Here is a 27,131-nt window from a genome sequence, read left to right as displayed (position 1 = left end):
AAACATATTCAAACATAGACAGAATAGTATAATGAATCACCAGCAGACATTGGCCAATTGCAATAGTTATCAATAAAACAATATCATTCTTGTTTTATCTACTCAACTGATCCTTCCTCATCATCCTCCCCACCCTCCCACTGAAATATTTTGAAACAAATCCCAGACATCCTATCATTTTACCCTGAAATACTTAATTATTATTGTTGTTATTATTATTATTTATTATTATTTTTTGAGACAGAGTTTCACTCTTGTTGCCCAGGCTGGAGTGCAACGGTGCCATCTTGGCTCACTGCAACCTCCACCTCCCGGGTTCAAGCAATTCTGCCTCAGCCTCCCAAGTAGCTGGGATTACAGGCATGCACCACCATGCCCGGCTAATTTTGTATTTTTAGTAGAGATGGGGTTTCTCCATGTTGGTCAGGCTGGTCTGGAACTTCCGACCTCAAGTGATCTGCCTGCCTCGGCCTCCCAAAGTGCTGGAATTACAGGGGTGAGCCACCGTGTCTGGTTTTATTATTATTGTTGTTTGATACAGGTTCTTGCTCTGTCACCCAGGCTGGAGTGCAGTGACGTGATCATGACTCACTGTAGCCTTGAACTTCTGGGCTGAAGTGATCCTCCCACCTCTGTCTCCCAGATAGTTGGGACCATGGGCATGCACCACCATGCCTGGTTAATTTTTTATTTTTTGTAGAGATAAGGTATCACTACATTGTCCCGGCTGGTCTAGAACCCCTGGGTTCAAGCAAGCTGCCTGCCTTGGTCTCCCAATGTGCTGGGATTACAGGCAGGAGGCACTGTGCCCGGCCATGTACTTAATTATTATTATTATTATTTTTAAATTAATTAATTTTTTTTTAGACGAAGTCTTGCTCTGTCGCCCAGGCTGGAGTGCAGTGGCGCGGTCTCGGCTCACTGCAAGCTCCACCTCCCAGGTTCAGGCCATTCTCCTGCCTCAGCCTCCCAAGTACCTGGTACTACAGATGCCTGCAACCACGCCCGGCTAATTTTTTGTATTTTTAGCAGAGACGAGGTTTCACTGTGTTAGCCAGGATGGTCTCGATCTCCTGACCTCATGATCTGCCTGCCTTGGCCTCCCAAAGTGCTGGGATTACAGGCGTGAGCCACGGTGCCCGGCCTATTAGTAGTATTTTTTTGAGATGGAGTTTCGCTCTTGTTGCCCAGGCTGGAGTGCAATGGCGTGATCTCGGCTCACTGCGACCTCCACCTCCCAGGTTCAAGTGATTCTCCTGCCTCAGCCTCCCGAGTAGCTGGAATTACAGGCTACAACCACCACACCCCGCTAATTTTTGTACTTCTAGTAGAGACGGGGTTTCGCCATGTTGACCAGGCTGGTCTTGAACCCCTAACCTCAGATTATCTGCCTGCCTCAGCCTCCCAAATTGCTGGGATTACAGGGGTGGGCCACTGCTCCCGGCCTGAAGTACTTAATTACTATCTTTAAAAGGCAAAGGACTCTTCTCCCAATATAAGCCCAATAATATTATCATCCCTAAAAATCCCCCAATAATTTCTTAACATTACCTAATTCTCAGTGTATGTTCCATTTTCTCCAATTGTCTCACAAATATCTTTGCGCAGATGGTTTGTTTGAATCTGGATCTAAAGACAGTACACACATGTAGTTGGTTATGTCTCCTGAGTCTCTTGCTACCTACAATAATTCTTACTATCCCATTTTAGAACTCTGTATTTGGTAAAGGAAGCTGATCATTTGTCCTGTGGAATTTTCCACATCCTGGATTTGGCTGATTGCGTTATCATGGTGTTGTTCAACAATGCTCCTAGGCTCCTTCTATTCCTGTAAACTGGTGATAATGAGGCCTGGAGGCTTGATGAGATTCTGATTCAGTTATTATTGTTATTACTTTTTTGGTGGTGCAGCGGACTTCCCCATGCACCTCGTCAAGAGACACATAATGTCTGGCTTTCTACTTCCAGTGATGTCAAAGTTGATCAGTGAATTTTAGTAAAAACTGCTGTTGTAGTTTTTTAGACCCCTCTCTAAGATTCCGACATGAGTCCATGGGGGCTGGGCTAGTGAACAAATCTAATTCACAGATCCGGCTGCACTCAGAATCACCCTTCCTCTGGGACCAGGGAGGCATTGTTACTGGGCCAAGCTGATGTCTGACCTTTGAGAGCTTCCCTTGGGTGGCAGAATTTCCCAGGAAGCTATTCAGGCCCTAAGGCAAATAGGATTCCTGCTGGCCTGTCCCACCGGTCTGTCAGGCGAGCTTCAATCTTTGAATGAAGTGAGGATTCCAAAGAGATTTGTCAGAATGTGTGATACTAGATTTCTTTAGCAAGAATGCTTGTCACTTTGCTACTTTCCAGTGGAAAAAATTTCTACTGATGGTGTCTAAAAATGCAAAAGAAAATGGAGAAGCAAGGTAATTTCACACGAAAATAGTCAGCAATGGAAACTTACTATTAAACAACACAGGAGGACTTTTACTTTACGGTCTTGAATTATACAACTTGCCCTTTGAACTGGATAATTTGATTATGTAGTCAGTTCCCTTGGGCAATTCAGGTTTGCGCCCTAGATTATTACGACTCCCCTCACCCCCGATATATGAAGATAATTGTGTGAGCTTCAGACTGACAACCTCTAGCAGAATTTGGGTTGCAGTAGGTTTTAAATGTAGGGAAATTGTTTTATGTAGATGGATTGATGAATATGGTAATTTAGTTTTTAATTCATTTGACTCAGTTGAGAAAAAGATTTCAGCTTCGGAAATTAATAAACTCATACATGTTTGTGTCTTTTATATATGATTTTGAGGTCCTTTGCCTCACATACTGTGCTGTGCTTTTTTTTTTTTTTTATTCCCTCTTAATGTCTTGTGCTTTGGGTTGCTTCATTTCTGTGTCTGCCCTGGGGCTTGTTCTGTGTCAGGTAACATGCTGACCTTCTTCCTGGCTTGATTTCCACATTCAGGAAGGCTTCTTTTTTTGCCCAAAACATTTGTTTTGTTCACAGATGGTATTATAAGGTTTAGAGAAGTGTCATGGAGTATTTCACATAGTTTTGTGCATCGTTTTATAAAGTGAGTTTCTCAGATTTATGTATCCATCTTGGCCTTCTTTCTTTTTCTCTCTCCCTCCCTGAAAGCTGAACTAGACTGAGAGCCACTCGGGGGAACTTTGTTTTATATACATGGTTGTTTCCCAATTCCAAGCTCAGTGCCTGGCCCATGGCAGGTGTCCAATGAATATTATGGGAGGAGTTAATGAGTAAAAATGAACTTTGAGAATTTTCTTCTCTCTTTCTACCCTCGAATTCCCCAAACAGGGCACCCTTGTTTATACTGGGTTTTAGGAAACTAAATATCAATGACAGCCCACTCCTTTTGCTTAGAAAGATTTAGAGACTTCTTTTTGTTAGGTAAATGCTCAGCTAGATTCAAATCACTAACTCCAATTTATAGGTCAAGTTAGAATCAGGATGGAACATTTTGGCTCAGGGCTATGGCTATGAAAAAATTTCCAAGGCCAAAGTCACAGACAATGTCACTGTATTCATTTCCTGTGGCTTCTGTAACAAATTACTACAACTGAGTCGCTTACAACAGAAACTTATCCCCTCATAGATCTGGAGGCTGGAAGTCCAAAATCAGTGTTACTGGGCTGAAATCAAGGTATGGGCAGGGCTGCACACCCTTCAGAGGCTCTAGGGGAGGAACCTTGCCTTTCCAGCTTCTGGTGGCCTCTGGCTGTGCCTTATCAATCATATTTTGAAAGTGGGTAGACAGAAAAGAATATAAAATTTTAAGTTAGAAGCCAGGCACGGTGGCACATGCCTGTAATCCCAACACTTTGGGAAGCTGAGGCGGGCAGATCACTTGAGGCCGGGAGTTCAAGACCAGCCTGACCAACATGGCGAAACCCCGTCTCTACTAAAAATATAAAAAATTAGCTGGGCATGGTGGTGCATGCCTGTGGTCCCAGCTACTTGGGAAGCTGAGGTGGGTGTATTGCTTGAACTGGGGTGGTGGAGGTTGTAGTGAGCTGATTTGACACCACTGTACTCCAGTCTGGGTAACAAAGCGAATGTCTGTCTCCAAAAGAAAAAAAATAAAAATTGAGTTAGAAACATGCCATTTAAAATGTTTATTTGGGCCTGGTGCAGTGGCTCATGCCTATAATCCCAGAATTTTGGGAAGCTGAGGTGGGAGGATTGCTTGAGGCCAGGACTTTGAGACCAGCTTGGTCAACATATTGAGACCTCCATCTCTACCAAAAAAAAAAAAAAAAAAAAAAATTAGCCAGGCATGGTGGTATGCACCTGTAGTCCCAGCTACTGGGAGGCTGGGGTGGGAGGATCCCAACCCAGGAGACTGAGGCTGCAGTGAGTTATAATTGCAGCACTGTACTGCAGCCTGGGTGACAGTGAGATGCTATCTCTAAAAAAAAAAAAAAAAAAAAAAAAAGGCTCTTTGTAGCATAAATTGCAACTATGGACTAGCAGCCAGCCTCCCCTCCTTTCTTTTGGTGTGTACACCCCTCTCCCTGAGGTTTAGCAGGTAGAGGCTAGAGTTCCCAGGTAGAGGCTACAGTGCTCAGCCTCTTTTTTACAAACAGTTGAGGCTATCTAAGTTCTTACCACTGGGTTGTGAGTTGAAGTGAGGTGTGCAACTTCCACATCATTTTCTTAAAGAGAAATTGCTCACCTTTGACTTCCTCCCCCTTTCCCCTCCTTTGGGAAGGAATGCAGATGCTATGGTGAGCCAGTCTGACCATTCAGGCAAGGATCCCTCCCTACCAGGTGGTGGAACAATGAGAATGAGGACCTCCTGGAGCACAGTGGCCTCACCACCCTGTACCCCGCTGCGCTCACCTCTGGAAATGACACCAGAATGAACTTCTGTATAGTTTATTTATTTATTTACTCATTTATTTATTTTGAGACAGGGTCTCTCTCTGTCACCCAGGCTGGAGTGCAGTGGTGCATTCATAGCTCACTGTAGCCTCAAACTCCTGGGCTCAAGCGATCCTTCCGCTTCAGCCTCTTGAGTAGCTAGGACTACAGGCATGCACCACCACATCAGGCTAATTTTTTATTTTTTATTTTTTGAGACAGAGTTTCGCTCTTCTTGCCCAGGCTGTAGTGCAATGTTGGGATCTCAGCTCACTGCAACCTCTGCCTCCTGGGTTCAAGCGATTCTCCTGCCTCAGCCTTCCAAGTAGCTGGGATTACAGGCATGCACCACCACACCTGGCTAATTTTGTGTTTTTAGTAGAGATGGGGTTTCACCACGCTGGTCAGGCTGGTCTCGAACTCCTGATCTCAGGTGATCCACCCGCATTGGCCTCCTAAAGTGCTAGGATTACAGGCATCAGCCACTGCACGCAGCCCTTCTGTAGGGGTCATCATTTTGGGGTCCCTTTCTTATAGCAGTGATATGGTTTGGATGTGTCCCCACCCAAATCTCATCTTGAATTGTAATCCCTATTTGTCGGGGGAGGGATCTGGTAGGAGGTGACTGGATCTTGGGGCCGGTTTTCCCCATGCTGTTCTCCTGATAGTGAGTGAGTTCTCATGAGATCTGATGGTTTTGTAAGTGGAGGTTTCCCCTGCTCTCCTTCCTCCTGTCGCCTTGTGAGGAAGGTATCTGCTTCCCCTCCTACCATGATTGTAAGTTTCCTGAGGCCTCCCCGGCCATGTGGAACTGTGAGTCCATTAAACCTCCTTTGTTTACGAATTACCCAATCTCGGATAGTAACTTTATAGCAGTGTGAGAATGGACTAATACAAGCAGTTCAGTTTATACCTGTACCAATATACAGATGACACCAGGAAAGAAGCAGATTTCTTGGTTTTAACTACTACTGTTTGTCTATTTAGTAAGGCATGTTGGACAACAGATACTAATATTACTTTGCATTGCTGCTGTTTCTGCCTTTTTTTTTTTTCTTAGACAGAGTTTCGCTCAGTCACCCAGGCAAGAGTGCAATGGCATGATCTCGGCTCACTGCAGCCTCTGCTTCTTGGGTTCAAGCGATTCTCCTGCCTCAGCCTCCCCAGTAACTGGGATTACAGGTGTAAGACACCACACCTTACTAATTTTTGGATTTTAGTAGAGATGGGGTTTCACCATGTTGGCCCGGCTGGTCTTGAACTCCTGACCTTAGGTGGTCCACCCACCTTGGCCCCCCAAAGTGCTGGGATTACAGGTGTGAGCCACTATGCCCAGCCACTGTTAATTTTTTAAAAATAATCCTTTTCCTACACACTCCAAAAGAAAATAGTTACCCCAAGCAGTGCCCTTGTAAGCTGATTATTTTGTCTCTTCTATGCTGAATTCACTTAGCCTGCTTAGAAGACTCTGGTTTACTCTGAGCTGCTAGAGTGAAACTTTCATTAGTTAGTATGAACGCATCACCACTATGTGTCTATCCTGCAATAGCTTGCAGGGGACTACTTAATAGTCTTCATAAGAAATGCTGAATTAATGTCTCCAAAGCATGTGTTTAAATTTATAAAAATAACCTCTGGGACATCGGCTAAAGAGAATCTCTCCTAAATCCTGTGAAAAACAAGTTATTCTTTTTTCTTTTATAATATAAAAAAGATTAGCTGAGCCCAGTGGTTTATGCCTGTAATCCCAGCACTTTGGGAGGCTGAGGCAGGCAGATCACTTGAGGCCAGGAGTTTGAGACCAGCCTGGCCAACATGGTGAAATCCTGTCCCTACCAAAAAATAAAAAAATTAGCCAGGTGTGGTGGTGCACACCTGTGGTCCCAGCTACTTGGGAGGCTGAGGTGGGTGGATTGCTTGAACCAAGGTGGTGGAGGTTGCAGTGAGCCAAGATCGTGCCTCTGCACTCCAGCTTAGGCAACAGAGTGAGACCCTGTTTCAAAAATTATAAATGAATAAATAAATAAATAATAAAATAAAAAGATTAAATGATTTGTTTTTTTTTTTTTACCACAGTAGTTTATCTCAGTTATGAACAAATTAAAAATGAAAAGATAAAACAAAAAATTTCATAATCTTACCATACAGCAAGCAACTTGGTATATATCATTTCAGTTCTTTATGAATATATGTATATTTGTGAAAATCAGACTATATTGTATGCAGCTTTATATCTTTTCCCTTAAAATAAAACCTAGAGATTTTGGTAAATATCTTGATTCTGATTGACTGTAGTCAGCTTAGTAAGCTGCAGAATGCTGACTGGGTAATCTCACAGAGGGAAGGGGGCTATCTTCATACTGAGTAAATTTGGTTTTAATATGTAACGTATGCCCTGTACCATTTTCAGTAGTGTGAGGTAGGGAAGAAGAAATGGCATTGATCTATTACTGTAGAAACTTTGCCTATGATTTACAAGCATGAGAATTTGCTTTGCCTGTTTTATGACTCTATTCAACCCTGAATTATGGGCTGTTTATTTTTTCTCTCTCTTTGATTAGAGTCATGAGAGAGTTGTTTGCCTGGTTCAGTCAAAATACAAATCCAATGTTGTTCCTATACATCTTACAGCTTTTCCTTTTGACAAATACAAGAAGACTGGGATGTAGCAGACAGAGCATTTACCAGCTGCCAGGCATTGTCTTAAGCACATCATACAATAGGGTTTGAACCTCTGAAAACCCTATGAGGTAGATAACGCCAGTCTCTTAGTCCAAGTTTTCAGGTTAGAAAAATGGAGACTTGGAGAGATGAAGCAACTTTTTCTAGTTATTAGAGCTAGTAAGTGTCAGAGCTGAAATTTAAGCCCAGTGGGTCTGACTTTAAACCTACCTTTTAAACACTGTGCTTATTGTCTTCCAAAGTGAAACTAATTTATTTTAAAAATACACTTAAGGCCGGGCACGGTGGCTCTCACCTGTAATCCAGCTACTTGGGAGGCTGAGGTAGGAGAATCGCATGAACCCGGGAGGTGGAGGTTGCAGTGAGACAAGATCACCCCACTGCCCTCCAGCCTGAGTGACAGTGCAAGACTCCATCTTGGGAAAAAAATATTTTTGACAAATAGCCGAGTGTGGTGGCTCACGCCTGTAATCCCAGCACTTTGGGAGGTTGAGGCGGGCAGATCATGGGGTCAGGAGATCAAGACCATCCTGGCCAACATGGTGAAACCTCATCTGTACTAAAAATACAAAAATTAGCTGGGTGTGGTGGCGCGTACCTGTAATCCCAGCTACTCAGGAGGCTGAGGTAGGAGAATTGCTTGAACCTGGGGGTGAAGATTGCAGTGAGCCGAGATTGCGCCACTGCCCTCCAGCCTGGGTGACAGAGCGAGACTCCATCTCGGAATAAAACAAAACAAAACAAAACAAAAAGAAAACACTTAAAAAATTTAACAAATAAAATTGTGTAGATTTTTTGTGTACCACATGACACTTTGTAATATGTAAACATTGTGGAATGGCTTGGTTGAGCTAATTAACATGTACATTACCTTACTTATTTGTTTTTGTAGTAGGAGCATAAAATCTACTCTCTTAGCAATTTTCAAAATACAAGTTGCCTATGCCTGTAGTCCCAGCTACTTGGGAGTCCCAGCTGAGGGAGAGGATCGCTCGAGCCTAGGAGTTTGAGGCTCTGTAGTGTACTATGATCACACCTGTGAATAGCCACTGTACTCCAGGCTGAGCCATATAGCGAGACCCCATCTCTTAAAAAAGCCAAAAAACCAAAAAACCAAAAACAAGTCAATGTTATTAACTATAGTCACCATGTTGTACAATAGATGAAACTAATTTGTTTTTGCATCTTGTTCTTCAAATACCCAAATTTCATCAGATACATGACACCGTAGATTATAAAACACATCATTATTTTATATTCCAATATCAATAAAAATGTAAATGTAAATGTAGAGTGCATCTCAATTTCTGAAGTTATAATGTGAACGATATGTAAGCCTTAGAATCAATGAAATATGCTAAAATTATAACTAGAAGAGGCTAATACTATGTCCCCACTTGCATGGGTAGGGCTGACAATATGAGTCTGGCGAATGCAGTGCATTCTCAGGGGTGAGGTCTAGCAGCCACCACCATACATTTTCAGCTCACTTGCAGGAATAGTGGTTGTGCAGTTGGATTTGTCGCTGCAGTTGGATAAGTCATTATTATTCCTGCCCACAGTCCCAGAAGCTTGGAAGCACCAAGCTGCCTAGAGCTACTTGGAAATAATAATAGAGCAAGAGAATAGGGGAATAATGGATGAGGTATGTGCAGCACTTTGTATCTGTGATTTTGAATGTGGGACATATACATCCAGCGGTTCTTTCCCTGCAATGATGTATTGAACAACAATAGCAACATTTTATGATTTCTGGGAAATATCTGCCACAAAATTATAGCTAAAGAAGGAAATCAAATCAGTCCAGCAGAATTACTCCAGGAGTATAGAACGAGATGAACAGAGGGCTGAACACTGAGCCTTGAGAAATGCCTGCAGAGAGTGGGTATGAGGGAGAAGAGAGGGCAGAAAGGTGGGGAAGTGGGAGCGAAAGGGAGGGATGAGGGCTAAACCAGCAAAGAGCTGAAGCCAAGGATGGGATGAGTTTCTTAAAGGCAGAGGTAGACATAGGGATTGAATGTTACTGCGGGTTCACTGACCAAAGACTGTTTGTTGGTCAAGGAGCTTAATGGATCTCATGCCTATAAGGAGAATAGAAGGAGGCAATTTGAAAGCAGAGAAAACCCTTTTCCCCTTTATTATTATTTGTTTACTTTTTAGAGACAGAGTCTCACTCTCACTCTATTGCCCAGGCTGGAGGGCAGGGGCACCATGATAGCTCCCTGCAGCCTCCATCTCCTGGGCTCAAGCCATCCTCCCCACTCAATCTCCAGAGTAGCTAGGACTACAGGTATGTGCCACCACGCTTGGACAATTTTTAAGTTTTTTGTAGAGATGGGGTCTTACTATGTTGCCTATGCTAGCCTCGAACTCCTGGGCTCAAGAAGTGCTTCCGCCTTGGCCTCCCAAAAGTGCTGAGATTACAGGAGCGAGCCGCCAGGCCTAGCTTCCTTTATTATTTTTAGAAATGTTACACAGGTAAGGGAAGGGCAGTCTTCCCAAACCTGGCTGGATAGATCCTTACAATACTAGTTTTTGTATTAGGGGTCTTCTCGGTAACATCTGCGCACACTTCCTTCCACCTCTTTTTTTTTTTTTTTGAGATGGAGTCTTGCTCTGTTGCCAGTCTAGAATGCAATGGCGCAATCTCAGCTCACTGCAACCTCCGCCTCCCGAATTCAAGTGATTCCCTTGCCTCAGCCTCCTGAGTAGCTGGGACTACAGGTGTGCGCCATCACGCCTGGCTAATTTTTTGTATTTTAGTAGAGACGGGGTTTCATCAACTTGGCAGGATGGTCTCGATCTCCTGACCTCATGATCTGCCCGCCTCGGCCTCCCTTTTTCTTTTTCTTTTAGAGATGGTGTCTTGTTATGTTGTCCAGGCTGGTCTCAAACTTCTGGCTTGAACACCTAGCCCAAGTTCAAGTTCACTGTGCCCAGTTTCTTCCACCTTCTGAAAACCCCAGCTCCTGTGATACCCTCATACCTCATGCTTCTGAATGGTCACTCCTACTTCTTGGACTGAACTTTCACAATTACCTTGACCCAATTTTTTTTCTGCTCCCTACATTTTCAATGTTGACTTTCCCCCTGATTTTATCCTTAGCCTTTTTCTCTTCTCTATTCTCTGCACACTCTTTGGAAAATCTCATTTATACTCATGGCTTCAAAAATTACCATCTATTTGTTCTTGATGCCTAAAACACATTTCTAGCCCAATTCTCTCCCCTCAATTTCTGAGTCAGCTTCATTCTCTCTCTCTCTTCTTCCTTCCTTGCCATTTGATAAATTTTGCAGCTTACTGCTAGCAATGTATCCATGACTCACGAGAATGTACTTTAGGTATGCATTTTGCCCTTAGCTTGATTTTATTTTTTCTGTCCTCATTTTCCCTCCCACACTCCAAAATCACTTATCTAGACTTCAGTCGTTTTCCTGTCTTTAGTGTTGGTTCACTTTATTTTTCAACTGTGAGCTCCAAACCAGGCAAATCAGATCAAATGTGAGGGAAATTCTTCAATGTCTTACCATTGCCTACAGGTTAAAACAGAAATGCCTTTACCTGGGACACATGTCCCTTCATGACTTGGCCCCTACCTACCTAGCTGACATCACTGGGACCTGTTTCCCAGCTTGATTTTTGACTCAGGAATGCTGAACTACTTGTAGCTGTTGTTCGTATCTTTCTTTCTTTCTCTTTCTTTCTTTTTGTTTGTTTGTTTGTTTGTTTGAGACAGAGTCTTGCTCTGTTGTCCAGGCTGGAATGCAGTGGTAAGATCTCGGCTCACTGCAACCTCCGCCTCTAGGATCAAGCAATTCTTCTGCCTCAGGCTCCCGAGTAGCTGGGATTACAGGCGCCCGCCACCATGCCTGGCTAATTTCTGTATTTTTAGTAGAGACGGGGTTTCATCATGTTGGCCAGGCTGGTCTTGAACTCCTGACCTTAAGTGATCCGCCCGCCTCAGCCTTCCAAAATGCTGGGATTACAGGTGTGAACCACCACGCCTGGCCCTATATTTCTTTGCCTCTACCTGGATGCACTGACCTCCCCTATTTAATTTGCTGGACAAACTCATACCTATCTTCAGTTCTTCCTCTGTAAAGCTTTCCCCTGACTCCCAGTTTAGATGCCTCCTTTCTTAGGTTCCAACTACACTTTTTCTGCTTTGTCCACAGAAAGCTTCTTCAGGGGTTTACTTTGATTTTAAAAATTGCCATTTATTTAGGTTACATATAAAAAAATCAAGCTCTTTTCAGGTCAATTTAGAAATTTCTGTTTATAAATCTAGCAAATCGCAACACTGTAGGAGGGGCACCTTTGATTAATATTTGGTCCCATTTACACATCTAAACTTTTACTTATTTGAAACTGCAATAATAACCCATCAATGTATTTATTTCCCTTTAAAGTAACTCAGATGTCTGGCTGTTAAACTTTCCAAAATGTTTAATTATCTCTTTCTTTTCTTGAGATGGTGGGCCTTGCTATGTTGCTCAGGCTGGTCTTGAACTCCTGACCTCAAGTGATCCTCCTGCCTCAGCCTCCTTGAGTAACTGGAATTACAGGTGTGTGCCAACTTGCCTGACTAAAATGTTTAATTTTTATAAATCTAATCGTTAAACATGACTATATAGCCAGCCTTAATCCTAAGTGCCAATATTACATAAAACGTAGTAAACTTTCAACTTAAAATTGTAAGTCTAGGCTGGGTATGGTGGCTCACGTGTGTAATCCTAACACTTTTGGTGACGAGAAGGGATGATCTCTTGAGCCCAGGAGTTCGAAACCAGTCTGGGTAACATAGAAAAACTCCCATTTCTAAAAAAAATTTATAAAGTAGCCAACAGTGGTAGTGTGTGCCTGCAGTCCCAGCTACCAGGAGGCTGAGGTGGGAGGATGGTTTGAGCCCAGGAGTTTGCGGCTGCAGTGAGCTATGATCGTGCCACTGCACTCCGGTCTGAGTGACAGAGTGAGACCCTGTCTCTACTGAAAAAAACCCACAGAAGCCCAAATATATATATATTTATATAAAAAAGATTTCAACATATGAATTTTTGGGGGGAACAAATAGTCCATAACAAGTATTATAAGTACTATATTATTAATACTTCCAGATTCCTTAATATCGAGATATTAGTAGTATAAGTTTCACTCTCTTAAAAATTTCTTTCTTTCTTTCTTTTTTGAGATAGGGTCTTGCTCTGTTGCCCAGGCTAGAGTACAGTGGCACAGTCTTGGCTCACTGCAACCTCTGCCTCCTGGGTTCAAGCAATACTCCTGCTGCAGTCTCCCAAGTAGCTGGGACTACAGGCACCTGCCACTATGCCCAGCTGATTTTTGTATTTCTAGTAGAGATGGGGTTTCACCATGTTGGCCAGGCTGGTCTTGAACTCCTGACGTCAAGTAATCCACCCACCTCGGCCTCCCAAAATGTTGGGTTTATAGGCGTGAGCCACTGCGCCTGGTACTCTTAAACATTTGTATATTTCATTTTGAATCTTCTCATGGTTAAATATTCTTGCCCACTAAAGAACAATCACAGTTAGGGATTGCCTTCCCAAGATAATTTTTTGGGAAGGTGTGACAGAATCCATGTCTACAATAGAGTAGGAATACCTTGAGCCCTACCCTAGGTGCTATGTCAGTGATTCCATAACTTACAAAAGGTGGCCACATAATTTCACATCCTTTAAGTTCAAGTTTTACATTACCAAATCTTCTACTATCTCTTTACAGTGTCTATAAGCCCACATTCACTGATTGGATTTTGGATACTAGCTCTGAATATCCCTGAACCTGATAGAATTCTAACCGCTCCCCCCAAGTAGGTTTCCTGTCTGGGAGAACTGCACAGTTCTTCCAGATATTAAAATTATTTCCAATTTAATTCTGCAACTCTCTCATGAAAGAGTCACAACTTCTCCTGTTACCTGGGATACATGATAAGCACACAATAAATGTTGGGCCAATTAACGGCATGGCTGAGTGTGCAAATGGATACCAGGTAACACAGAAGCATTTTTATAACTGCTACTTATTTTTCTCTCCCTTCAAAGTATAGCATGGTGGTTAAAAGCCTGGGCTTTGCAGTCAGACAGTCCTAAGTTTACATTTCCTGACACTTATTAATTAGGTGACATTGGGCTAATTATTAAGCCTTTCTGAGCATCAGTTCCTCATCTGTAAAATGGAATGGCAGGACCATTATAGGGTGGTTGAAGACAAAATTATATGTTTAAGTATATACATGCACACATGTGTTATAAGCTGAAATATGTGCTCCCAAAATTCATATACTGAAGCCCTAACCTCCTCTATCTCAGAATGTGATTATATTTGGAGATAGGATCTTTAAAGAGGTAATTAAGTTAAAATGAAGCTCAAGGGGGGCTCTAATCCAAATGGACTGGTGTCAGCCAGGTGCAGTGGCTCACGCCTGTAATCTCAGCATTTTGGGAGGCCGAGGCAGGAAGATCACTTGAGGTCAGGAGTTCAAGATCAGCCTGGCCAACATAGCAAAACCCCGTCCCTACTAAAAAATACAAAATTATCTGGGTGTGGTGGCACATGCCTGTAATCCCAGCTACTCGGGAGGCTGAGGCAGGAGAGTCACTTGAACCCGGGAGGCAGAGGTTGCAATGAGCTGAGATGGTGCCCTTGCACTCCAGCCTGGGTGACAGAGTGAGACTATCTCAAAAAGCAAAACAAAGCAAAACAAAAACAAAAACAAGACCCAAATGGACTGGTGTCCTTATAAGAAGAGGAGACTAGGATACACAGAGGGACAGCAGGGGCATACGTGCACAGAGGGACAGCCGCATGAAGAAGCAGCAAGAAGGCAGCCATCTACAAGCCAAGGAGGGAGGCCTCAGAGGAAACCAGCCCTGCTCACCACCTTGATCTTGGATTTTCAGCCTCTAGAACTGAAAGAAAAATAAAATTCTATTGTTTAAGTCACCCAGTTAATGATTTTGTTATGGTAGCTCTAGTAAACTAATTTTATATATCTGTATTTATATCTAGCTTAGTACAGTAGCCTAGCTCAATAAATGGTATCAGGGGAACCCACCCCCAATATTTCAACATAGGTTCTTTCTATCTTCCGTAAGTGTTGGCCAGCTGAGAAATAAAGAGAAAGAGTACAAAGAGAGGAATTTTACAGCTGGGCTGCCAGGGGTGACATCACATATCGGTAGGACCATGATGCCCACCTGAGCCTCAAACCAGCAAGTTTTTTATTAAGGGTTTCAAAAGGGGAGCGGGTGTAAGAACAGGGAGTAGATCACATGCTTCAAAGGGCAAAAAGGAGAACTACTGATAAGGGTCTAACAAAGATCACAAGGCAAAGGGCAAAAGCAGAACTACTGATAAGGGTCTATGTTCAGTGGTGCATGTATTGTCTTGATAAACATCTTAAACAACAGAAAATAGCGTTTGAGAGCAGAGAACCAGTCTGACCACAAATTTACCAGGGCTGGGTTTTTCCCCACCCTAGTAAGCCTGAGGGTACTGCAGGAGACCATGGTGTATCTCAGTCCTTATCTCAACCACATAGGACAGACATTCCCAGAGTAGTCATTTACAGACTTCCCCCCTAGAAATGCATTCCTTCCCCAGGGTATTAATATTAATATTCTTTGCTAGGAGAAGAATTTAGTGATATCTTCCCTACTTGCATGTCCATTTATAGGCTCTTTGCAAGAAGAAAAATATGGCTCTTTTTGCCTGACCCTGCAGGCAGTCAGACCTTATGATTGTCTTCCCTTGTTCCCTAAAAATCGCTGTTATTCTGTTCTTTTTCAAGGTGCACTGATTTCATATTGTTCAAACACACATGTTTTACAATCAATTTATACAGTTAACACAATTATCACAGTGGTCCTGAGGTGACGTACATCCTCAGCTTACGAAGATAACAGGATTAAGAGATCGAAGAAGACAGGCATAAGAAATTATAAAAGTACTATTTGGGAACTGATAAATGTCCATATTAAAATGAAATCTTCACAGTTTATGTTCCTCTGCCACGGCTCCAGCCTGTCCCTCCGTTTGGAGTCCCTGACTTCCCGCAACAAAATGGTAGTCATTATAACTGTTATTTAACTTTCCAATGAAACTGCTGCCCCCTAGAAAAGGTTATCCCACAAGTCATATGCAAACTGTTCTTTTTTTTTTTTTTCAAGACAGAGCCTTGCTCTTTCACCCAGGCTGGAGTGCAATGGCACAGTCTCGGTCCACTACAACCTCCGCCTCCCAGGTTCAAGCAATTCTCCTGCCTCAGCCTCCCGAGTAGCTGGGACTGCAGGCGCCTGCCACCATGCCCAGCTAATTTTTGTAATTTTAGTAGAGATGAGGTTTCACCATATTGGCCAGGCTGGTCTGGAACTCCTGACCTTGTGATCTGCCTGCCTTGGTCTCCCAAAGTGCTGGGATTACAGGAGTGAGTCACCAAGCCCAGCCAGCAAACTTTTCATTGTTTTCCGAGTTAAACACAGGCGTGCCTCTTGTCTGCCTGATCTCAAGCATCCCTGGCTGTGAGCCCTCCCTGATCTCCAGGGAGATATCTTTGCTCCTCCTCTGGGATTGGGGTCTGCCTATGCTGTTTCTCAGTTGCTGTCATCGTCTGTCTCCATAACCATCTCTCTCACCGAACCAGGCTTTGTGCATCTTTGTATTCTGGGTATCCAGCGCAGCATGTCAGGAAATTCAATTCAATAAACTGAGAAATAAGTTCACTGAGAGTTTAGGTTTATTTACTTTATCTTGTTAACAACTGCAATGATAACACTGCGGGTTAGGGAGCAACTTTCATGTTTAGTCTCAAACGTTTTCTCAAGAGTCGGTGCCGGGGCCTCCCAGCATTGCAGTGAGCTCGGGACATTCTTAGCTGCTTCAAACAAGAAGATATAGCCTGTTTAACTTGCCAGGATTCATGTAACAGAGGCCTGGTCCAATCTGGGCATGTACAAGACTTGCTTCATTTACCTGGAAATTGCAGGTATCTCTTCCTCATAATGAGGTTTCTGAAATATTCCTTGTTTTTCAGAGACTCAAGCTATTAGCCAAGTAGGATGCTAGCAATAGCTCTTAACCAATGGCAAAAGGGTCGGATATTTCCTGTGCTGTTTTTACTGTTTATAGCAGGGCTGACACAATTTGCTGTGGGAAGAAAGATTTGAACTGTCATTATAGATTTTCTCTCCTTGTGTGTGACTTAGCAGGACACTGACATTGGGTCCTCCCTGAAGGTCATCTTGAACCGAATATGCGCCCCTAACTTTCCTTCCAACCAGGCAACAACGACACAATTTCTTGGCTATATCTTGTTTGCTTTTCAGCAACGGCAAGCCAAAAGCCATCCCAGCACAGAAATAACTGGGATGCCTTTTGTTTCTTTGGCAACTGTTATATCACTCTTGCCTTTCCTTATTTGATGAGAAGGTAGTAGAGAAAAAAATGATAGTGATAATCTCACACAATATGTAGGTATTTTTACAAACCAGTCTTATACTTGAAAATAATTTTATAATACATCAGGAAAATATCAAAGAAAAATATAAGGAAAAGGAAAGAATAGGATTATTGTTAGAAAATATAAAATACCATACTTGCCTTTAGAGAAAAATTTACAGTGTAATTAAATGAGCCAATATCAAGGTGTTTTAATAATCTAAAATATTATTTTTATATACCCTACCACGTAAAATACTCGGCAGGGATCTAACAAATGAAATGTAAACCTTTCCTATATTTCTTTTACATGCCATCAATATAGCTTACTACTATTTTGCTTCGTTTACTCACACGCTTAAGAATGAAGTACTATCCTAAAGCAGAAGAAAAATAAAGGCACATCAAATATGCATGCTGCCTATTAACATCTGTTTATTCTAATTTAATTTTTTTTTTTTTTTTGAGATGGAGTCTCCCTCTGTCACCCAGGCTGGAATGCAGTGGCACGATCTCAACTCACTGCAACCTCTGCCTCCCTGGTTCAAGCGATTCTCCTTCCTAAGCCTCCCGAGTAGCTGGGACTACATGCATGTGTCACCATGCCTGGCTAAGTTTTGTATTTTTAGTGCAGATGGAGTTTCGCCATGTAGCCCAGGCTAGTCTCGAACTCCTGACCTCAAGTGATCTTCTGCCTCAGCCTTCCAAAGTGCTAGGATTACAGGCATGAGCCGCTACCACGCCCAGCCTGTTTTAATATTAATTCAGTATCAATAAACTCAGAAAACTGATTGCACTAACAGGATAATGGTAATTTTCATTATATAAGGAAAGTACTTAATTATTCTATCTTGATCACAATTTGGAATAAACACTTGTCTGGTCTAGCAATAAACTGGGCACTTTCTTTAGCCAAAAACAAACAAACAAACAAACAAAAAAAGGGTCAGATATTATCCATTGATACAGTTTGGATATTTCTCCCCTCCACGTCTCATGTTGAAATGTGAGCCCCAGTGTTGGAAGTCGGACCTCGTAGGAGGTGTCTGGGTCCTGGGGGGGGATCCCTCATGAATGGCTTGGTGCCCTCACCACAGTAATGATTTCATGCCAGATCTGGTTGTTAGGGTCTGGCATCTCCTCCTCCTCTCTCTTGCTTCTGCTCTTGCCATGTGACATGCCAGCTCCCAGGTCACCGTCCTCCATGATTATAAGCTCCCTGACCCCTTACCAGAAGCCAAACAGATGCTGCTGCCATGCTTGTACATCCTGCAGAACTGTCAGCCAAATAAACCCCTTTTCTGGGCCGGGCGCGGTGGCTCTCACCTGTAATCAGCACTTTGGAAGGCCGAGGTGGGCGGATCACTGAAGGTTGGGAGTTTGAAACCAGCCTGGACAACATGGTGAAACCCCATCTGTACTAAAAATACAAAAATTAGCTGGGCGTGGTGGCGGGCACCTGTAATCTCAGCTAGTTGGGAAGCCGAGGCAGGAGAATCGCTTGTACCTGGGAGGTGGAGGTTGCAGTGACCCGAGATCATGCTACTGCAATCCAGCCTGGGTGAAGAGTGAGACTCTGTCCCAAAAAAATAAAAAATAAATAAAAAATAAGCCTCCTTTTCTTTATAAATTACCCAGTCTCAGGTATTCCTTTATAGCAATGCAAAATGGACTAACATATCCATAAAGCCATTGACCAGGTGAAGAAAAATGATGGTGGAGTCTGTTATCTGTCCACCAAACTCTATCCTCCCATTCTTCCTCAGTATTAGAACACTACTGCGGATTTTGGCTGCATTTCCAGGGGCTACATTTCCCCGGCTCATGTCCCACTTTGCAGCAAACTGTGGCTATGCAACCCAGCTCTCACAGATGGAATATGAACAGAAATGTTGGGAGCAACTTCCCATTTACTTGATTAAGAGAAAGTCTCTAGCCCTGAACTCACCTCTTGCCCCTATCCTCGAAGTCTGGCTTGGCCACAATTTGGACATCCTTGGAAGTCATGTGTGGAAGGACTGCCATCTGCCACCCTGGATTGGGGACAAACCCACCTGGAATTCTTAAACTGGACTGTTAGATGAGTAAGACATAAACTTATCTTGTTTGAGCCATTGAATTTTTGGGTCTCTTTGTTACAGCAGCTATCATTTCCTCACCGAGACAGAGGCTAAAGCACTACATGTATATACCATTGCCTGGAGCACATAATCGTGCAAGTCCAGCACCTCAAGGTAGCGTAGGCACTCCCTCCTTCTCTTGCTTCCTTTGGTACTGTTCATCCAATATTGGCTTTGGTATCCACCTGTAAACCTACTTTTTTTCTCCTTTCTTTTGACCAGGAAAAATGCCTGCAACGTTGTCAGCCTCTAACCTCTGACTTCCAGGCTTTGCCCTCTCTTTATTCCCCTCTCACTAGCAGCTAGAGTATTATTTTTGAGGATGAATGAAAGTAGCCGCCTCTGGCTATGCACCCCAGTGACTCCTCCCTATAGCACCATAGAGATGATGTCTCTGTGGTTGTTGCAAAACCCAGACCTTGACTGGGTGTGGTGACTCAGACTTGTAATCCCCAGACTTTGAGAGGCTGAGGTGGGAAGATCATTTGAGACCGGGATTTCAAGACCAGCTTGGGCAACATAGTGAGACCCCATCTCTACAAAAACTTAAAAAAAAACAAAATCAAACAAACAAAAAAACCAGCCAGGCATGGTGGTGCACGCATTTAGTCCCAGCTACTCAGGAGTCTGAGGTGGGAGGGTCACTTGAGCCTTTAAAAAAAGAAAAAAATCCCAGCTCTTTACTGACTCTATGCCTTCTCCACCCAGGGACATTTAATACACACTGTAAAGTCTGAATAGGCTGCCCTTGGGACAAGGGCCTGAGCAAGGGAGGCAAGGTAGACGTGCTAGGCTGAGGGAGCCACACCACCATGACGAAGAATGCATATATTTTTGTTTTGTTTTGTTTTGACGGAGACTTGCTCTGTCACTCAGGTTGGAGTGCAATGGTGTGATCTCTGCTCACTGCAACCTCCACTTCCCCAGTTCAAGCAATTCTCCTGCCTCAGCCTCCCAAGTAGCTGGGATTACAGGCACGTGCCACCATGCCCAGATAATTTTTTGTATTTTTAGTAGAGACGGGGTTTCGCCTTGTTGGCCAGGCTGGTCTTGAACTCCTGACCTCAGGTGATCCACCCACCTCGGCCTCCCAAAGTGCTGGGATTATAAACGTGAGCCACCGCGCCTGGCCAAGACTGCATTTTACCACCTCAGTTACATCACTCTCCTGACTGCAAACTGCTCTTACCTCTTTCTTTCCTCTTTGTGATTCCTCATTTTACTCCCCCCAGGAGACAACTTTGTTCTCCTCCACAGTGGGAACATTTTTCTGATTATTCCTAAAATATATTATTATTATTATTTTGAGATGGAGTCTCACTCTGTTGCCCAGGCTGGAGTGCAGTGGCACGATCTTGGCTCACTGCAACCTCCGCCTCCTGGGTTCAAGCGATTCTCCCTGCCTCAGCCTCCTGAGTAGCTGGGATTACAGACACGTGCCACCATGCCCAGCTAATTTTTGTATTTTTAGTAGAGACGAGGTTTCACCATGTTGGCCAGGATGGTCTCGATCTCCTGACCCTGTGATCTGCCTGCCTCGGCCTCCCAAACCTAAAATATATTATTATTTTTTAGAGACAGGAGCTCGCTATGTTGCCCAGATTGGAGTGCAGTGGCTACTCACAGGTGCAATCATAGCTCACTGCAGCCTTGAACACCTGGGCCCAAGCAATCCTCCTGCCTTGCAAGGCCTCCCAAGTAGCTGGGAGTACTGGCATGTGCCACTGTGCCTGGCTTAAATGTATTTTTACACTTTTTTTTAAAATTAGTATCCAAACAAGTTTCCTAGATTGTGTTTGATTTTTAGGTCTCTTAAGTGTCTTTTTTTTCTGTGTCAGTGCTGGTCCCCCGTGTCCTACTTCTATTGATTTGTTGGTAAAACCAGTTCATTTGTCCTAACAAATGAATACACCCTGGATTTGTCTGATTTCTTTGTTGTGGTATCTTTTAACTTACTTTGGTGTGTGTGTCAGATCTTTTAGCAAGCATTTTAGTTTGGCCTAGAGAACAGGTTGTGAGCTCTGTTTCTGTTTCTGACCATGTTGTATGGGCAGGTCACTTAAGTCCTCTATAGGCTGGTATTTCCATGCCCCCTCCCCCTCCAGCCCCAATGCATGCCATCGTTTTTCTGTCTGACAAATAGGGATGATCATAACTTGCTCCGCTTTTAGAATGACATGAGAATGAAATGATGTGCTCTGTGTGGTAAGTATTAAGGTTCTTAGGTAGAAAGCGCTCTCTAAGAATGGTTACAAAAACTTCTTTTCTTTTTTTTGAGACAGAGTTTCGCTCTTGTTGCCCAGGCTGGAGTACAATAGCACGATCTTGGCTCACTGCAACCTCCGCTTCCCGGGCTCAAGCAATTCGCCTGCCTCAGCCTCCTGAGTAGCTGGGATTACAGGCATGCGCCACCGTGCCTGGCTAATTTTGTGTTTTTAGTAGAGACGGGGTTTCTCCATGTTGGTCAGGCTGGTCCCTAACTCCCGACCTCAGGTGATCCGCCCGCCTCAGCCTCCCAAAGTGCTGGGATTACAGGCATGAGCCACTGCGCCCGGCCAGAAAAACTTTTCTTTAGGCTGGAGGAAGTTCGATAAATTTAGGAATGCAAAAGCTTTAGTGACAGGGAGTGAGGAGAAAGGCATGAATTCATTGGCTGTTGAGATCGATGTTGCTCTTTTCCTCTCTGCGTATATATCACAGTGTCTAGACTTACATGGTAAAGGCGGGCACAAAAACACAATACGATCCAATTAGAAGTGCCACATTCCATTAAGCTTATTCTGTTTGCCTTCTTCCTTCCTACTTCGAATAATTGTGAGTACCAGGTAGGTTTCTGGCCGTTTCTTTATTCTTGGTGGTGTGATAACAGCAAAATAGGACAAGAAGAACATTCAGATGTGGAAAACTGCATTGCATAGGCTGATCGTACAATGTCTGAATAGGTAACAGGGGACCTTTCAGCTTGCATCAAGAGACCCTGAAATCTCAGCTCATGGATTACCATCCAATTTATTGAGGCTGTCCTCTTGTCCTCATAGCTACCTGCCTGGCCATTGCACTGTTTTCCTTACCAACCAGGATTCCTGAGTGCAATCTGATGCAGGACTCCCTCTCTCGTTCCTTTCAAAGCCTCAGTGTCAGAGTCTCCTGCCCTACGTGAACATGGAAGCTCTCAGTTACCAAACGGTTGGTCACCACATAAGCTGCTGGGATTTGACACCATAGCAAAGTATAAGAAGCTCAGGGTAGCCTTTTAGGTTTGAGAGATTGAAAAATAATTTTAGTATTTAGAATGTAAAGAAAAGCACTTCTTTCTTCCTTCTTTTTTTAAAGACAAGGTCTTGCTATGTTGCCCAGGCTGGAGTGCAGTGGCGTGATAACAGCTCACTGCAGCCTTGAACTCCTGGGGCTCAAGCAATCCTCCTGGGCAGCTAGAACTATGCTTATCACTATGCCTGGCTAACTTTTTCTTTTCTTTTCTCTTTTCTTTTCTTTCTCTCTCTCTTTCTTTCTCTTTCTTTCTTTCATTCTTTTCTTTCTTCCTTTCTCCCTCTCTCTCTCTCCCTCCCTCCCACATTTCTTTCTCTCTCTTTCTTTCTCATTCTCTCTCTTTTTTCTTTCTTTCTTTCTCTCTCTCCCCCTCCCTCCTTCCCTCCCTCCCTCCCTCCCTCACTTCTTTCTTTCTTTCTCTTTCTTTCTTTCTTTCTTTCTTTCTTTCTCTCTCACTTTCTTCTTTTTTTTGAGACAGGGTCTCACTATGTTGCCCAGTCTTATCTTGACTTGTCTTGACTTCTTGTCTTGAATTCTTGGCCTCAAGTTGTCCTCCCACCTTGGCCTCCCAAAGCACTGGGATGACAGGTGTGAGTCACTACATCCAGCTAAGAAAAGCACTTCTGATCCTCAGTGTGCCCTGTGTTCTGGCAGGACTGCTTGCAAACCTTAGCTACTGCTCCTAGCATCAGCCCCATGTGGCACCATTGAAGCTAGGCACCCAGGGTTACACAGTCAGCATTTGCTAAGGGCCTGTCTGAATGCGACACGAGCTTGAGCAGGAAGCTTTTCTACTTGGTATAGTAGATTGTATAGTCCCTCCTGCTTCCCAAAGATATGTCTACCTGGAACCTCTGAATGTGACCTTAGTTGGAATAACGGCCTTCGCAGATATAATTAAGGTAAGAATCTCAAGATGAGATCATCCTGGGTTACGGTGGACCCTAAAACCAATGATGAGTTTCAATATGAGGCAGCAAAGGGGAATACAGAGAGACACAAGCGAGAAGGCCACATGAAGATTGGGGCAGAGACTGGAGTGATGCAGCCTCATGCCAAGGAGTGCCTGGGACCACTAGATGCTGGAAGAGGCAAGCCAGGCTACTCCTCTAGAGGTTCTGGAGGGAGCACGGCTTTGCTGGCACCTTGTTTTCAGATTTCTGGCCTCCAGAACTGTAAGGGAACACATTTCTGATGTTTTAAGCACCAAGTTTGTGGTAATTTGCCATGGCAGCCAAACGAAAGAAATGTACTCAGCCCATGTAAAGACCTCACCCTCTGTCTGATCCTTGATCACTAACAAGTCATTTGTTTATTAATTATTATTATTATTTGAGACAGAGTCTTGCTCTGTCGCCTCAGCTCACTGCAACCTCCACCTCCCTGGTTCAAGAGATTCCCCTGCCCCAGCCTCCCAAGTAGCTGGGATTACAGGCACACACCATCACACCTGGCTAATTTTTGTGTTTTTATTAGAGACGTGGTTTCATCATGTTGGTCAGGCTGGTCTTAAACTCCTGACCTGAAGTGAACCACCTGCCTTGGCCTCCCAAAGTACTGGGATTAGAGCATGAGTCACTGCGCCCAGCCTGTTTATTTATTTATTTATTATTTTGAGACAGGGACTTGCTCTGTCTCCCAGGGCTGGAGTGCAGAGGCATGATCATAGCTCACTGTAGCCTCAACCTCCTGGGCTCAAGTGATCCTCCCACCTTAGCCTCCCTAGTAGCTGAGACTACAGGCATGTTCCACCATGCCTGGCAAATTTTTAAATTTTTTGTAGAGACAAGGTCTTGCTATGTTGCCCAGACTGGTCTTGAACTCCTGGGCTCAAGCCATACTTATGCCTCAGCCTCCCAAAGTGCTAGGGTTACAGGTGTGCATCACTGTGCCTGGCCACTAACAAGTAACTTTTTTTTTTTTTGAGACAGAGTCTCAATCTGTCACCCAGGCTGGAGTGTAGTGGCGTGATCTCGGCTCACTGCAAACTCCATCTCCTAGGTTCACGCCATTCTCCTGCCTCAGCCTCCCGAGTAGCTGGGACTATAGGCGCCCGCTACCACACCTGGCTAATTTTCTGTATTTTTAGTAGAGACGGGGTTTCACCTTGTTAGCCAGGATTGTCTCGATCTCCTGACCTTGTGATCTGCCTGCCTCGGCCTCCCAAAGTGCTGGGATTACAGGCGTGAGCCACCGCACCCGGCCACAAGTAACTTAAATTTGAAAAATTATTTCCCTGTCTAGGTAAACCCCAAATTATACTTTTCCATAAGTAGAACATGACAGTTCTTCCAATGGCTGAAGTTTTATTTTTATTTTTATTTATTTATTTTATTGATATGTAGTTTCACTCTTGTCGTCCAGGCTGGAGTGCAATGGTGCAATCTCAGTTCACTGCAACCTCCGCCTCCTGGCTTCAAGCGATTCTCCTGCCTCAGCCTCCTGAGTAGCTTGGATTACAGGCGTTAGCCACCACACCTGGCTAATTTTTGTATTTTTAGTAGAGGCAGGGTTTTACCATGTTGGCCGGGCTGGTCTCAAACTCCTGACTTCAGGTGATCCACCCACCTTGGCCTCCCAAAGTGCTAGGATTACATGTGTTAGCCACTGAGACTGGCCTGGCTGAAGTTTTAGAGAGAAGAGGTGGAGATATTTTAGAGGTTGACTATCCGGCCAGTTAGAAAGGACCTCATAGGTTTGCAGTGTCGTGTTGAGGTCAGCATGGCCCACAGTTCTGTTCCCAGGTTTACAAAATAAGAAACCTTTACCGTATTAGCATACCCAGTGTTGAATATGTTCTTCAGGGATAATCTGTGATAAAAGTAAAGTCCCAACCAAGAGATGTATGAACTAGAAAGATGATTTGTCAGGTTAGGATAGGAGACCTAGCTCTGTAGTGATGGGGATGCTCACATATCTTGTTCGTGTCTCCCTCTTTCTAGATTTAGTATACTAGTCAGCCTAAATCAATAATCAAAAACTAAGTGCAGTGGCTCACACCTGTAATCCCCACACATTGGGAGGCTGAGGCGGAAGAATCGCTGGAGCCCAGGAATTCGAGACCAATCTGGACTACATAGCAAGGCCCCATTTCCACAAAAATTAAAAAAATTAGCCAGGTGTGGTGGTGTGTGCCTGCGGTTCTGGCCACTCAGGAGGCTGAGGAGGGAAGATCGTTTGAGCCCAGGAGTTCGAGGTTGCAGTGAGCTATGATTGCATCACTGCACTCCAGCCTGGGTGACAGAGCAAGACTCTGCCTCTAAAAAGGTTAAATAAATAATAAATAATAATTAGAATATTACTTGGTGTGAGAGTAACTGTTGATACTCACCCATGTTCATGTCGTCGTCCTCTTCCTTGGCGTACTGCTAGACAACATTGCCTGCCCCTTGCTCCCTACTGTCATCTAGATGGGGCCATATGAGGAGTTCTCTCCATTGGAATATTAGCCAAAGTGATGTGTGTTACCTCTGGGCCAAGAGTCTTAGGGGTGGGTGTGCTTTCTCTACCATTGCTCATCCCCCCGTCCAACCGCTCAATGAACGGTACTTCAAGGAGCCTGGGGAGGGTGGTGCCACGGTATTAAATGGTCCTCGGTCCCTGAATGACTTTGTGGAGTACAGCCTACTCCTGGCCCAATTCTCATTGGCATGTGATGTGACAGAGACATAAACTTTTATGGCTTTAAGCCAGTGCATTTCAGAGTTATCCATTATAACATCTAGCATAACTCACCCTAAGTCACATATGTGGTCAGCATGGAATTAGAGCAAAGGGATTTGGATAGTCATAAATAATGTTCCATTGGGATGATGGTAAATCTGGTGAATTGCTCCTTCCCTGCAAATGGAATCCAGCTCTCCAGAAACCGGTATGCTTATGGTTTCATCTCGAGCTCTTTGGAGCTCCCATTTTTCTGAGTATCCTTCTGCTAAAAACACTCTTTCTTCAAACAGGGCTCATTCCAGTGGTCTAGGCTGCAACTCCTGCTTGGAGTCACATCCAGCCATGCTTTCTGTGCCCTGATCAGCTGGATTAGATGTGAAGATTCTCAGAATTTCAGAATTGAGATGCAGAGATTCTCCATTCAGAATCTCAGAATTCCCAGATTCTCAGAATCTCCAAAAGGTAAAATATTTTGGGCTACCTTTTCAGGTGACTGATCTAAACATTTACATATTTTCATGCATATAACATTCTTTTTCCTTCTTTTTAATTGTAAAATTAAGACCTGACATGGTAAAAAAAAAAATCTCTTGTTTATTCTTCCAAAAATTTTGAATGCATATATACGTGCATATATGTGTGTTTTATTTAAAACACAAATAAATGGTATTTCTCTATATCTATTTTTTTTTACCTTGCTGTTTTAGCTTTTCATTGACTATTATATCTTGGGAGTCCCTAAAGGATCAGAGGGGCTGGGCGCAATGGCTCATGCCTATAATCCCAGGACTCTGGGGGGGCCTAAGCAGGTGGATTGCTTGAGTCTAGGAATTTGAGATCAGCCTGGATGACATGGCGAAACTCCGTCTCTATAAAATTTACAAAAATTAGCCAGGCGTGGTGGTGCATGCTTGTAGTCCCAGCTACTAGGGAGGATGAGGTGGGAAGATCGCCTGAGCCTGGGAGGCAGAAATTGCAATGAGCCAAGGTCGTACCACTGCATTTCAGCCTGGGCAACAGAGAGACCCTGTCTCAAAAAAAAAAAAAAAAA

General features: G+C 43.8%; 1 long non-coding RNA gene across 1 annotated transcript in view; it reads left to right on the top strand.

Annotated features, from left to right (window-relative positions):
* LOC130540518 (uncharacterized) overlaps positions 1-26,451 on the top strand; it is a 32,683-nt gene extending 6,232 nt beyond the window's left edge. Inside the window, exons 4-5 of the long non-coding RNA XR_008954503.1 lie at positions 12,046-12,139; positions 26,371-26,451. This is a non-coding gene — a long non-coding RNA (uncharacterized LOC130540518). The remainder of the gene's footprint in view (positions 1-12,045; positions 12,140-26,370) is intronic.
* The last annotated feature ends 680 nt before the right edge of the window (positions 26,452-27,131 follow it).

Source organism: Pan paniscus, chromosome 8 (assembly GCF_029289425.2).
Source record: "Pan paniscus chromosome 8, NHGRI_mPanPan1-v2.0_pri, whole genome shotgun sequence".
Taxonomy (NCBI): domain Eukaryota; kingdom Metazoa; phylum Chordata; class Mammalia; order Primates; family Hominidae; genus Pan; species Pan paniscus.
Note: the sequence above shows the minus strand (reverse complement) of the source record. Positions and strands in the feature narration are given on the sequence as shown.